General features: G+C 37.9%; 1 protein-coding gene across 2 annotated transcripts in view; it reads right to left on the bottom strand.

The window, feature by feature from the left end:
• Nucleotides 1-15,799, bottom strand: part of LOC128868305 (probable serine/threonine-protein kinase nek3) — a 339,477-nt gene that overhangs the window by 313,605 nt on the left and 10,073 nt on the right. The gene's annotated exons all lie outside the window — the stretch shown is intronic.

Here is a 15,799-nt window from a genome sequence, read left to right as displayed (position 1 = left end):
TTGTTTGTACTTTTGTACTTCCTAGAACGCTTGATCTTGGCCGCTTGATCGCTTCTCGATCGCTTCTCGATCGTGCATCAGATTTCCATTAACAACTAAAACCAAAAAACTAAATAAAATGAAATAATGTCGTGTCGCACATACTCGACATTCTGCATACTCCAACACACGCGCAAATATACCTCAATATGCGAATGATTCAATTTTCGCTCAATTGATATTCACATCGTAGATACTTTGTTCATTTACATATTGGCATATGTAGATATTTTGGGTTAAATATGACTGACCTTATCGGAATTTCGCGTGTATATGTTCGAGCGTGTATTTATTTATTTATTTAGTACAATAACTAACTATCGATATGAATATCAAAGTAGGCATTGCAAATTCTACAAATGATGATGGTGATATTGATCGACGATAACTTAATTTGTATTATAAATAAATTCTTATACTATTTCAACTGCTGACTAATAAATGTTAGTAGAATTTTTTTTTTCATAATAAGTTTACAAGCAAATAGATGAGTATGATGAGAATTGATCTCACCTTGTTAGCGATCTGTTCAAAATTGATCACCTCATCAAGCAAACAAATGATATGTGGGATCGACTGACGGACGAGCGACTACAAGGAACGGACGGTACTTTGGCTGAAATGCCATCACATTCGAACTTAATTCTACATGACATTCCTGTTCGACCGAAAAGACCTTCAAACAGTGCCCTAGAAAAACGAACGATTTTATCAAAAGCGGAGCACGGGACAGGGCATACGCGTATAATTTGCTTAGATGTAATAATAAAATAATTCATAATCGGTATTTGTCATTGATTTTGCACGGCGGGAAATAAACTCCAACACATATGTGGGAATCCCGAAAATTGTATTCAAATAATCCCGAGATTTTCGAGATTTGTAATATCTTTTGAGGCATAAGTTGTTGCAAACTAATGAATATCTAAATCACGGAGCTAACCTTGGCATAAAGAGATCCTTCTGTGCCTTTCGAATAGTAGTCACTCACCAACCCATTCGTCTACGGCGGCCTCCCAGTGGGGTATAAATATTTAAAACAATTTTTTCAAAATTTAGCTATTTGCAACTTTAAGGCCCTTCTTAAATTAAGAATAAAGTATCTTTCCTACATTTTTATGTCGCATGATGTAACGCATATACATATGTATGTATGTAAAGTAAACTACAATAGCTAGTTTTTGAAAAATTGACAGAGAAAGCCAAGAATGCATCTCGTCTCAATCTTCCACTATGTTTTAAACCCGGTTTCAAAGCTACTAATGCTTTCTAATAAGACTCTGCTTTTAAGGCGCGTAGCAATACGCATCTATGTATGCAACGTCGGAGCGCTGCCGCGAGACGATTTTTCAAATCAAAAGTAATGGTAAGAGAAAGTTTCGGATTTGATGGATGAGGAAATCAACCCACTACTACTCGATGCGTGCAGCAATTTACATACAACAAAGTACAAATGCATTCCGAGCTTAGTTAAAATATGCTCCGCTTAATTCGCGAGGAGATGAGTCTGCAATAAGCTCATCCGGAGCTCCAACAAATTCCGAAACCGGCTCAAAGTCATTAAGGGAATCTAAAAGGTTACACATTTCTAAGAAAAGCTCCGCATTTAAAATATCGATCCATATTAAACTAAGTATCTTTCCAGCTAATTAGCCGCACGATCGCGAACGTGAATGTGGCATTAATTGAAATTAAATTGAAAGTGGTAGCCAGTGCCACCAGCAGGCGCTCAGACTTGCGATCACTGGGCGACGGCGACACACAAAAACGTTCAATAATAAAATGTCGGCATTTTTGAGACGGAAGTGCGCACAGTGGCGAGCTAAAACATTTTAAAGACGCGCTGAACGAAGAGCAAAAAACTAAAAAAAAAAAGAAATAGCGACACCAACAACAATAACTACATTAGCTCTAATAATCAATGCATAAACAATGAATTAACTACGAAACGATTAGTCAAACGCCCGAGGAGGCGATGATAGCATGAAATGCCTGCAAATGAGAAGATTACAGCAACAAAAACAAACAGCTGACCAGTAAGTAAGCACACGCAAGAAAGTGCGAACATGTTTTCCGCAGTTCGTGGTTAATGGTCGCACAATGAATGCGCGCGCATGCGTCTAATGCGCAAGTGCGCCGAGCAGCGTGAGTTAGGTATCAACAACAAAACTGTCAGTTTTAATTGAGTTTGATAAGAAATGCGAACGGCAGTCGCTAGGTGGTGGCCAACGGCACCAATGAAATGTAGAGCAGCCGTAAAAAGGGAGAGGAAAGTGTGTAATCGAACAGCAAGCCAGAGAAGTAATACTCGCAACAAAAACAAGAATAACATTGCAGCGAAAAGTTACAACATCACACGGCCAACGCCAACGACAACGACAGCGACAACACCGACCAACCAACAGCATTATTTGCTTGTAATTCCATTTCGCCACTGGCTGACCACCAACGGCGGTGACTGCTGGCCGATGGCCGTTGGCCGCTGTTGCTTCTAGCTATGCGCTGTTGATGATGTTGTTGCGTTAACAATTTTTGCGGAGGCGATGTCGTCACGATTGTCAGCGTGCGCAAGCATGCACGCAACAACAATAGACGGCTACTGCATGCAGCAGAGTGCAGCTCATCATGGCTTGCGCTACTACTGAGTTGTGGCCTACAAAATGCAATCACGATCACGAACCAATTCGATCCATTAAACTTTGAATGAGTAGCGCACTTACATATTTGAGCGTTAAAGAACAACAACAAGAAGTCGAAACGACGAGAGCAAGCCCGCCAATATGTGGGGAGCACCATGTGCATGTGCGATTAAAAGTGGTAGTTGTTGTTATAATTATTTGTTGATAGGCTTTCTTCAGAAATGCACACAACTCACATCGACAGCGGCACCAGCAGCGCCTCCTATTACTATCTGTTGGAGGCGTAGAGCGTTCGGAAAAGAAAGCAACAACTATTACCGTGGCAGTAACTGAATTTACAGCCACAACAATTGATGACTACCCGGTTGCACAATGTCAACAAGCTGTACATTTTGTAGTTGTAGCGATACAATGTTGAGTTAGAGTGCACAGTGGGAAAACGTGAAATAAAATTATATAAAATTCAATAAAACCTAAGTTATTGAAGGTGTCGCTCAAGTTGTTTTTAGGAAAGGGGAGCAAATTCAAATAACAATTAAAAGTCAATCAAATGTAGAACTGCGCTAAATGAGCTGACTAAGCGGTGTATCCCGAACGTTGTGTGGGTTCCTGGACACAGAGACATTTTTGAAAATTGTGGATGTCTTCGTCCATCGCCGGCAATGCCTAATGGGAACACATGGGAGACGTGTTGAGTTTTCCTCTAATAACTTCTGTCGAAGTTACAGAAATGAGGAGCAGGGGAAGAGCGTTGAACACTTCCTCGGAAAACTCTCCTACTCTTGACAAAACGCAGCGATGTCGTTCTAAGCTCGTATCCCTTTCGATATCTGGTGGAATTAGAATTCGCAGTCATCCGCAGTATTTTATCGTTTATCCGAAGCTCGAAGTAGTTTCACAACATGGTAATTAGAGGGGGAACTTGAACACAAAGTAGGGATACCACAAAGGGCATCTGGGCCTAAATAGACCCATCTACACTACCGTTACCTAGTCTAACCTAAACTAAAATCTTGAAAGTAAAATTCGTAGAGCATAAATGATTTTTTCTAATACTGATATGGATTATGGACTAAAGCACCGTCTTGCCGAAACCACATTTTTTACCTTTAGCACACGAGAATGTTTTCCAAAAATCAAGTATTGTGTCGTGAAGAAAATCTAGTTAAAGACGGTTTAAACAGTTTGGTAAAATAACAGGACCTAGAAACCTATCGCCTACAATGATTGGTACGTCTATTGCTCTCGATAGTTCGTGGGAGTCTCTCTGGACAAAGCCGACAATGGACAACAGAATTCCTCGAACCAATTGGGCAGTAAATGCAAAAATATTTCGACTCCAGCGCACCAACGAAGCCAGTTTTTTGCTAACTACTAATAATTTGCACCCCTACGATCTCATTAAAAATTTTGACTTTTTAACCAAAAAGTTTTTAACGTTTTTATCTTTAGCTGAATAAAGATCCACACAAAAAGTCTTTGATGATTTCATATATTTGTCGCAAAAAAATTAATAAATTTTTAAAGGAGTAAATTATTCCACATATTTCCGGTATAGAAATTTGTATATACTAGGTTTCAATCAACATTTGAATTAGTGCGCAGAATTATATCAGCCGCTGACCACTGTGCCACACTAACGTGGCATTTTGCACCGCGAAATTATAACAAAACCAATAACGAGTTTATCTATTTGCCTGTTGTTCTTGTTGTTGTGCGCCACTATTGGTATTTTATATGTATATTTGCTGTTGATTACCAACTACAGCAATAACAGTAACAACAACAACACTCTAGAACTACGGAGGTGTCACTCATTGTTCGCGGCCATCACCAATTGCCATCACTGTCAACAACGCCATTGCAAACGCCACCGACCGCGTCACCAACACCAACTCGGCAACACCATCAGCATCAACACTCAACCGCTACTTCACACACACAAACATACATATATGCATATCATAGCAGCGACGCAGCAGTAGTGGCGGCGGTGCGCAAGCAAGTGGCGCGGTCGGTCAAGTGGCGGTGATTGCTTCTTCATGGGTGGCATGCAATGTTCAAACATTCCTGCGCATGCGCATTGGACATTGGAACAGCCACCTATTGACTGCATGCAGTAACTTTTTCTCATTTTTTCTATCATGACTTCAGCGCACATTCTTTCCGCTGTCATTTTAACGTAATCACTTGCAACGCTTCACATTTACAGCAAATGAATTTGTTGCACGTTGTTGTGGACAATTTTCCACCGTTGCCGTGTTGTTTTTCTTTGACCAGCTTCCTTCTTAGGAAAGTGCGAGCATAGTTTTGTGTTTCTTTTAATTTTGTTGCTTTTTGCGGTGTCTCCACTTTTGCGGATAAGGCGTTTACATTGTTAACTCTGGCTGCTGCTGCTACTGCTGATGCAGGCGTTGTTGTTTTTGATGTTGTTGTGTTTATGCCTCCATTCCATGGTATCGGCTTTATTTTGTGTGGAAATTAGAAAAACGCCCCATTTATTCTCACAGCCATTGGAGTGGGGTTTTTTTCTGTAGGTACGTGTTTCTACTTTTTCAGCTGGTTTGGGTGAGTTGGAGTAGTGGCACGCGGGGTTGGCAATTGCATTTGGCGCTTAATATGGTGTAAATCTAAATGTTTAACATGGTTGTTATTCAGTTGATTTAGTTGGAATTTTAGTCGTTTTGCCTATTGCTGGCCTCGAGAGAGAATTTGAAAGTATTTATTATTTTATAAATATTTAGAAAGTACGCCTACATACCACTAGCGAAACCCGCGTTTGAGCTGGAGAAAATTTTAGGCAGCAAGTGCTCTTAGAGCTAAGAAAAAGTTGAATGCAATATCTTTAGATAAACACAGTTGGGCTTTGCTTAGATTGATTATATCCACTTTTTCTTCACACAGCCCAATTAGAAATTCTCCCGATTTAGTTTTTCAAGCATACTAATAGAAGTAATAGTTAGGTTAGGTTAGGTTGAAGCAGTTGTCCACTGTGGGACACACTGAACCTCATAGCCTAGTGATGCCGCGTCAGGAACTTGTCCTTATCTCTCCTAAAACCGGTGTGTAATTTTCACAAATTTTCGAAGATCCTTGATTTCCATAGTACTGAGATCTTCCAATTCATTAAAATGGCACATCTAAGTCTGGGCAGAGCAAAACAATGGCACGAGAAATTAGAGGTCGTCTCTGCCTCTTCCTCATCTAGACAGCTTTTGCATAAGTCATGTGCTTACACGTCCATCCTCTGGGCGTGTGTGCCTATTAAGCAGTGTCCCGTTATAAAAGGAATCAGCATGTCAAGACTATGCTTATTTTGGCTTAACATTGATTCTCTGCGTGTAGCACTGAGAGTCGGCCACAATTGTCGGGCGATTCCACAGGTAGTTTCATTACGCCATCTCTATTAGCTGCTCTTAAGATTTCCTCAAAGATAAATAGCTAACGTATCTGTAAGGGTATACCCATGTCTATGGCTATGTCATGGGCTCGTCGCTCTCACGAAGCTGCTCCGCACCGGTTGTGGAGGTGAAAAGTGAGCAAGCAATATGGGGCAGTATTGAGTATTTGCCTTTAAGTGGTTTAGTGTCTAGAGAGCTGGCTTAAATAAAAATCTAGACCTGTTATCAGTGAGAGCTTGACTATAAAATGCGAATGGCATGCACTTTCCATTAATTATTTCATAAAAGTGCCCACGCCATCGGGGACTCGGCAGCAGAATTATGCCCGTTCATTTCCCTCCAATTCACACACTCCAATCAGTCGTTGTCCAGACGGAGAGAAAGTAACATGTGGGAGTTTATTTTTGGTGACTTGTTTTCTTAACTATGATATTTGACCTTACAACTTGTCTTTCGAAGTTCATCTATAAATAACTTCTTCAATGATTTCTGAGACTCTTTTGGAGCTGAAAAAGGTTTCTGTTGGATGCGCTAACAGGGAGTTCCAAGTAAAAAAAAATGGATTTCAAACATCTTCATTGCCACTATCCTGCGTGGCATGCCACTAGCTTCCAGTACTCATCGTTCTTGAATGATACTGATGACCTTAGTGATATAAGTGTCAGCTAGACCAATGAATTTGTACCTAAAGCAAACAGGGTTAACGAGGGGCAGCAGATAAACTGCTACTGTGGTATCACAATGGATCTAAGGGAATTGGCTTAAATACCGACTGTCACTTTTACCTAGCTACCATACCCCCGACATATGAAGGTATTCCGCACGACATTAACCACCTTTTCGTATGTCCCGTTAAACACACTCTGGTTCGTCCTGTCGAAACAGCCCATTTAGAGAAGATAAAACGACGATCGATGGCTTCATTGCATTTGGCAAGGTTTTGTGAACTCATACAACAACCACATCTAACTATAGGTGTAATAATATAATAGTTAGAGTAATTTTAGGGATAAAGCTAATAATTATTTTAATTTAAAGCGGAAGGCCCAAATTTGGAGGTACCTCGGTTTCAAGTAAACTTTTTCCTAGTGTCTTTAACATTTTAAGTACTCGTTGCATCGGAATATCTGAATGTTTTCAGCAAAATTACAAACATAAATCTGATGAAAAATTTCGATTCTCGATGTATATATATAATTGGCGCGTACACCCTTTTTGGGTGTTTGGCCGAGCTCCTCCTCCTATTTGTGGCGTGCGTCTCGACATCGGGCTTAAATTTCATAAAATTTAAACAGCCATTTCTTAAAAAAAATATTCACAGCGGCTTTACCACGGTATGATCCACAGTTGGTTTTATCACTAAAATATAACATATTTATAAAATAAAGTTAACAGTAAATATATATTAGTACATACTATAGGTAACGAAACACATTTCGCAACAAATACATTGATATTTTTATGAGCTATTATGTCTAAGAAGCAATTCGATTCCACCGCCATAAGAATTTCAAATCCATCACTGCTTAAAATTCCACAACGATTCTCTCAAGTCTTTGCATTCTCTCTCTTTTCATGTCATAAATAACCGCTGTCCGATCGAATGAATTAACAAAAAACCACTGCACTAATATGGAAAATGAAAAATATGCATAGGACACGCCCACAGCAACTTAATTGGTAGCACAACGTTGGAATGTCTAATGAGGTGCTGCAAAATGGCCACGAAATGTGGCAGGCCAAAAATATCAACGCACAAGTGCAGAAGTAGCAGGCACCGAAAAGTGCCATCAACGCAATACAAAACAGTCAATCAAATGGACAAGGCACCAATCAGTCAACCAACTGACTGATCATACAAGCTGAACCGTGCGCACCGGCCGAGCGTTCAAAGAGAATGAGCAATCAACAAGAAGAACCAAGAACCAATAGCAAACGATGGCAAGCTGATGGTGGTAGGCGAGCGGCATAGTCATCGGCATCTGCAACCTTCTAAATTAAGTATGCACGCCGGCAACGGGTCAATCATAATTCAAGTCATCCTGGGTGATCCCGCACAATTAAACTACGAAATAAGAAGGTAAAGGAAGATCATACCGGGAGACACATGAAAAATATGCGGCGGTGGCGGCAACGCTTGCTCGCCGACTAATATTGCCGCTGCAAACAGTGGCAATCAAACAGCGACAACAACAATAAAAAGCAGCAAATTGACCGACAAATTGACTAGCAGGCTGACAGGCCAAACAACTAACCGTTGAACGGTTTACAAAGAAGTGAGTGATGTGGGATCTGAAGGCGGCCGAGTTGAGAGGCGTATAAAATATGCAACAACTACATTTTTATTAAAATTTTCAAATAAAGAGAAATGAAAATGAAAAAAGTAAATAAAAAGAAAACAGTAAGGGCACAACAAATGTGGATGGCAGCAACAACCAGTTCCGAAATTCTGCAAAGTTAGTGGTTCAGTTTATTGGGAAATTTTAGTACATACAACCAATGGATGGTGAATCACCTTATAGTTTGGCTTGAATGCAATTAAAAATATCAAAATACTTACAACGAAACTTCATTAAAAATTCCTTTTCATTGAACCATGAGCCAGGCCAGCCCATTTTATGTGGAAAGTGTCAAAGTCAAAATGAACTGTAATTTTTTGACTTCAAAGCAATCAATGAAATCTGACAACGATTGCACAACAACTGAGCTTCGATGAAAGGAAAAATTAACATAACCATCAGCGTAAATTTACCAAAAATTGTGGATAGCTAGAAAAAAATTAAGAATTTTTGTGTTCAAAATAATTTCAAAGGTTCATTCAGCAAAGAAAAGTTTCTCATTTTCAGGTTTCCCAATGATTTTTCTCACCGATAAACCGAACCGAACGTAATAAATTTTAACTAAGAAATTAAGTAATACAAAATGAGTGAAAAGAACTCACTGCGATGTGACATGCGCACCTAAATTTAAATTTATTCTTTTATAATTGGACGACTGTCGCCGTGTAACGTTATCGTCAACAATCGTCAGCAGTCATCATCAGCAACAGCACTAAGAGCAGCACCGACAACGTGAAGCACCATCAGCCACGCCACTTATCAGCAACGGAAGAAAACACCATCAACAGCAAGAGCCGCACCAATTGGTGGTAGTGTCTTTGCCTTTGAGGCGAGAAAAGCACAATTTCTTCGGCTGGTCAGCTCGACCTTTTGACTGCCACACAGACACAACATAAAAAGCCTTTCTTCGTGCGGAATAAAAAACTTTCAAACTCAACGCATCTTCAACTGTTGATAAGTGTAGAACGATTTTGTTTATTATTATTATTTGTTTTTTTTTCTGCTCATGCGCTAAGAGTGCAGGCTTTCGGTAATTGTCGAAAAAGATTTCTTGTAGCGTTGGTAGTTCTTCGTTATCTCTTGATTGTGTCGCCTCACTTAATTGGAACTTATTTTATCTTTTCACGCCGATCGGGTATGGTATCGAACCGTACCGTTGTTAGCTGTTTTATTGTTGTATTCACACACTTACTAAAGTTTAAAGTAATATTGATATTTGTTGTTGTTGTGTTTAATTTTCTGGATTTTAAAGTGAGTGAATTTTTGTACATTCCAAAGCAATTCCACTTGGATTCAATATAAATTCTTGCCTTTTGAACCAAAACTGCTGTCCAGTTAGTTTTAGTTTCTAGCAGAGTTGGTTATACCATTCACGTTGATCTACAGGTCGTGCTTTGGTTTAAATATAGTATATGTTTGCATGTAAGACTTTCATTACTGGTTTTAATCCACACATTTTAAATTTCATTATTCGGGATGGTAGAGTCGGAAAGTGGGTATTTGACCTCCTCATAACAATTTCCGATACTCTTCATTTTTCATCTCGTTGTTGCAAGTGCAGCAATTTCGAAAAAAAAATCTGTCAAACTTTGTTGAGTTGAGTCATCAAGATCTGTCGAAAAGTTGGCGCCTTCAATTGACTCAGAGGGCTACCCCATAATGTCTGGTGATTTTAGTTTCGCATGTAAAATGTTTATTTACAACTGTACTTCAATTTCAAAAATAAATAAATATGGCTCTTTGCTTGATGTCATGAAAAAGTTATTTTTATTACCAGAATCGCTTGAAGTCGTTAGCTCAGTTGAATGACAAACTCCAGCCTAAAAGAACATCCATTTCACCATCTTCATTTCGGTAAAAATTCGAAGACTACACCCGATAGTGTAGATTATAGTCAGGTAGGACTGCAAAGCTCGAACCTTCAAACCACCAGCCTTTCATCAGCAGTCGGCTGCATATATTCGAAGAAGGTTCACGGTTTAACTATGACTGACTTGTGCCGTATATTACGCAGAGTTTTCAAAGAACTTGATTTATCTGTAAGGCCACCGATGACTCAATTGAATTTCATATAAAAAGCTGAATAACGAATTTCCATGAATTTCTACTAAAAACTCGACTAAAATTCTATGCCGGACCTAGCATCAGCTAGAAATTATTTTCATGTATCATAATCTATATCTTTCCCAAGGCTTATGCTTCTCTACTCAGTAAGATTTTATAACCATGGACTCAAACAAATGCGTAAGTAAATAATAATAAACTCACCTGCCCTTTAAGAGGTACTGCAGCGCACCACAGAACATTAAGGAGCATCGAGCTTTTCGAGGGTAATTCATTTTGCAGTTCAGGGTAATTCATTTTGCAGTTTTAAAGTTAAAATTTGAAAAAGTCTGTCTGATAGCAGAACTTATTCCCAAATATTCTGTTTGTTTTTATTTAAATTTAGCTACTTGAAATAAATCCCTGAAATTTAAGAAGTAATCAAACTGTATCAAAGTGTATTCTATAATAATCCGCTTGTTTCGAGAAACTCGAACGTTTTCTAGTGATGCATACTCGTGATACATTTAAATGCTTGAGCCTTCTTAGAGTCGCGAAAATTCTTGAGTAACGTAAATATACAGTCTGTTCATAGTTAGACCCTGAATCTCTCTCGTATCTGTGCAATCGACTGCTGATGAAAAGTTGGTGGTTGGAAGAATTGAGCTTCACACCCCAACCTGAAGATAGTCTACACTATCGGGTGCAACCTCGGAACTTCTACTTAAATAAAGATGGTCAAATGGAAGCAGTTTCAGGCTGAATTTTTTAACTCATCTGGGCTTAATTGATTTTCCAAGCGATTTTACGGTAGAAGGTTTTCGGCTGAAGTACAAAATTATCGGATAAGCTGCGCATGTGAAAGCACTTCTGCGGATACAAATCAAGCTTGAACCCGGCGCTCTTGTGCAACTGGCCTTTCTAATGTGTATCAACTCAGCTCCCAGGCATCCACCGCAAGTGTGCCAATACGAAGGCGTTCATATTTTCCTCTTTCACTCAATGTAGCTTCAACTAACTCAGCTTTAATAACTCAGTTAGCATTTCTCGGCGGCAGGTGCGCCCCCTGCACACAAAGGGCATTCAAGCGAGTATTTTTCGATTAACTAATTTTTGGATTTAAAAAATCCATTGAAGGGCATATAAGCTTTGGCAATACCAAATTTCACGCTTTCGCTTGGTTGTTTACTTTTCCGAGTTTTTTCCCTGCATTCCACTTTTGTGCAGTTGTTTCGCTCGCCGCCTTTATTTGCTCGCCAAGTGTTTTTATTTGTATTTGATAAGAGAATGTGATATAAATAAAACAAAAGAAAAAAGACATTGTAGGTATGAGTATTGAAATTTTTTTCGACGATTCGTATGAAAATATGGCCATTCAACTGTAATTTAGTGTTTTCTAGTGGAATAAATTATTGACGCCAGATGCTATAATAAATAAAAAATAAGTACGTATGTAGAGCAACATACATATATTTTATTAATTAAAAGACATATTTCGAGGCACTTCAAACGCCATTGCGTGTGCAAAAATATTTTCGTAAAAAAATATTTCTAAACTCTCAATGATTTTTTGCTGATTAATGTGGACATTTTACGATTTTAAAACACATACGAGAATTTTTACGCGAACATTTTTGTATGTTTGTCATATCGGTAGTTAAATAGGTATAGGCATAAAAACAGGATGTTCCACTAAAAGAATGGTATGTGGCGGAAATTGCACTTCAAACAAATTATCTTCTATCGAAAAATTTAAATTAATATACTGTTAAGTGGAGATAAAAATATATTCTCCTATACTCGTACAGGGGGGGGGGGGGGCTCACTAAATATTTAACTACGATGAGATTTGTACTGCGCTTACATACATACAAACATTTGTGCTTACATAAATAAAGTAATTTTATATTTATATAAATATTTTTCATGCTTCATTTTTTCGTTCATTTTTTGTAAAAACATAGTTCTTTGCATAAGAAAACCCCTATGAATCAAAGTTCCAAACTTTGTACAAAATTCACAAAACTTTAACAAATTAAAACAAATTCGCCAAAATTTCCAAATATTTATTAAGAACTTCTAGAAAAATTCTGAATACGTAGTTTTTTAACCCATCCAAATTTGGTACAATACATTTAATTTTTTTTTTTCACTGATTGTTAAGCGTTTTCTTCTATAAAAGTACTTTGTATGGAAGGAAATTCTCAACATACTATGCAAAAAACCTTCCCAAAAATCAACGCATTTTTTGAATGGCTTCAAATTTACAATTTATACCAAAATAAAACTGCGTACCCAAGTTCTTTCTAAATTCTGATTAAAAAGTTTGAAATTTTATAAACAATTTTCCGAATTTCCCTGATTTTTGTATACACCTTGAAGTTTGGATCAACACGATTTTTGTAGACAGCGAGATATACTTTTGTAGAAAATAATAATATAAATGTAAATAAAATAATAAATAATATACATATGTGAATATTCAAAAATGTTAATAAAAAAAACATAAAAAATAAAAATAAAAATGAAAACAGAAAATAAAATAATGAACACCTGAAACAACGAAAAATAGTAAAAGCTTGTCAAAAAGCTGAGCTGCTATAGCTCAAGTACTACAATATATCAAGTTGGCGCAAAATTAATCATCCAGTAACTTTTTGAATAATGTTCTATTAAATCAAAAAAAAACATAATAATTATAAGTTTAGTAATGGAACGATTTTTTTTATTTGTCTTTATTTTAATATTCCAGCCACCATTTCTTCGAAAAAGTCAAATGTCAAAAAGTCAAAAATGGGACTGATCCAATGGACCATTTAACTTGTAGCCGCGGCAGACATATTCCAAAAATAAATGCCATAAAAATATCCACCAGCTCCTAACAAAAAAAAATGTATTCTATAAAAATGTATGTATTGTATTACAATATAATTTTAAGTTCTCAAGCTCTTAAAAACCACACCCGATATATAATTAGGGTGTACATCCTTTATTGGTGGTTTGGCTGAGCTCCTTGTGCAATTTGTGGTGCGTCTCTTGATGCTGTTCCACATATGAAGCGATTTGCAGCTTAATGCCGCCTCCGAATGACAGATGGTTTTTTATGAGGAGTTTTTTTGTGGCAGATTTACACTCGGAGGTTTGTTATTAGCTGCCGAAGGTCGACCGACCCCTATCAGAAAAAATCTTTTCTATCATTAAGTGTTTCATGTCCATAGTGGGCTTCGAGCTTCTGCCTCACGGAATGGTAATCATTCCTATTCGACTACTATGATTAGTAATCAGTTTTAGTGTTTTTGAATCCGCAGTATCATTTATTAATTATTTTATTATTATTTTCAATTAATTTATTATTATTTTTAATTAATTTATAATTAGTTTAAGTGAATTTATTATTATTTTTAATTTATTTCTTTTGGTACTTTTTTGGTTTCAATCTGAATCTTTCTTTATCAGTTCCCCATGCGTCACCCTGCATTTGCATTATTGATTATTTATATTTACTATAAAAGTATGTGAATTTTTAATGTGCGTCTTTAATTTCTGCATCGCCATCCTTTTGCGCGCCAAAGCGGCTAATGACTTGGCAAATTGAACGGCCAATAGGTGCACACAGCTACAGGTACATATATATATGTGTGTATATCTATGTATATATGCATATTGCTTGAAAACCTGAATGAGCCTTTAAATATGAGTTAATGAAATACGAGCGGGGACGGCGGCGTTGTTGTTGGCGACAAAGTAGCTCGCACTGGGATAGCGGAGTTGGCAGCGCGGCAGGCTGGAAGGCGGCAATGTGGCGGCAACTTGGCCTTTATGTTTTTGGCTTATCGACAAGTGCGTATCACTGCAATGCACTTAAGAAACGAAGCAGCCAAAGGGAAATGGGTGAGAAAACGAGAGAGAGAGAGGGAGATAGAGGGAGGGAGCGAAACGTAAAAGAAAAGGCAAAAGAGGATGTTTGCCAAGGATGGCATCACAAAAAACATCCATATATACATACATACTTCCATAGGAACATACAATATTAAGGTAAATGTGAGCATTCATTGAACGCCAAACACTGCGATGGATCTCGCGCACTTATGCGCACTTCTATAACTATGTATGTGTGTATGTTTTTATATAAATATGTATGAATGTGTGCATTGCTGCTAATAACCGTGCTGCCAACTGGATTTGCCTTCTAGCCGGTGGCAGCGCCCTGTCTCGCCTGCCATAGCCGCATAGGTAAAACTTTTTGTAAAGATCTCTGCCGATGATAAGCGAAAAATTTGTATTTAAAAATATGTTCATTATAAGGAAATTATTTTAAATAGTCGTAGCTGGTGTATACGCTGCAACCGCTATAAAAACTTGCTATATCGCTTAGCATCGCGCGCCACATATCGCGATGCGTATCTACGAACCGAACTATTGGCAGTAGTGACTTGCTGACTGGCCGGCCGGCTGTCTGGTGGCTCAGAACTTGCTCGGCTACTGATAAGCATCGCTGCAGCTGCTCCATACAGGCGACGATCTGCGCAATCGACTGCAGATGTGAAATCAATTTTTTTTTTTATTCTTATTTATTTATTTCAATTTTCGTCGCTGTGTTGTTGTAATTAATAAAAAGTAAAAATTTATAAAAAATGCCTAACATTCCCATTTTTTCTATACGCATACACACGCACACATACCACCAACTAAAGGGTAAATTGAAAATAGATGAAAAAAAAATTCACTGAGCGCTGCTTGAAGTCTCAATTGTGGTGTTCCGCGAAGGTCCTTGCTACCAGCCGTATATGAGAATTTACATCTTATACTTGTATGTGTATGGTATGCGGCATGTCTTTATTTACTTTCCTTTCCTTGGCTTAATTCAAATTCAATTTGCTAGGCATCAGATAAGCAGTCAATTAGTCGCATATTTGGCTGTTTTCAGAACTACCACAGGCTACCACCGAGGCGCGCGATGTGTGTGGCGGTGAGGATATTTTTTCTAAATTAGTTGGGCAACTGGAATTGGCGCAAATAACTAAACAAAAGTTGAAAGTGAGTTTAAAGCGTCTGGTCCTTTTAATGTTTAGTTTACTTTTTTTTCTAATACTTTTTTTTTAATTTTTTGTAACTTTTATTAAAGCAGCAGCTGCCACCCTTTTTGGGTGTTTGGCCAAGCTTCTCCTCCTATGTGTGGTGTGCGTCTTCATGCTGTCGACTACAGCGACCTCCGATAACTTTACTCTAAAACAAAGTTTGTTCCAAATTTGTAACGCAATCGCACGAAACTGTTTGAAAATATTTTGGCTGACTGTTAGTGTGTTTCGAGATGTTTGTTTTATTGATTTCTGTTGCG

This window comes from Anastrepha ludens, chromosome 6, assembly GCF_028408465.1.
Source record: "Anastrepha ludens isolate Willacy chromosome 6, idAnaLude1.1, whole genome shotgun sequence".
Lineage (NCBI taxonomy): Eukaryota > Metazoa > Arthropoda > Insecta > Diptera > Tephritidae > Anastrepha > Anastrepha ludens.
Note: the sequence above shows the minus strand (reverse complement) of the source record. Positions and strands in the feature narration are given on the sequence as shown.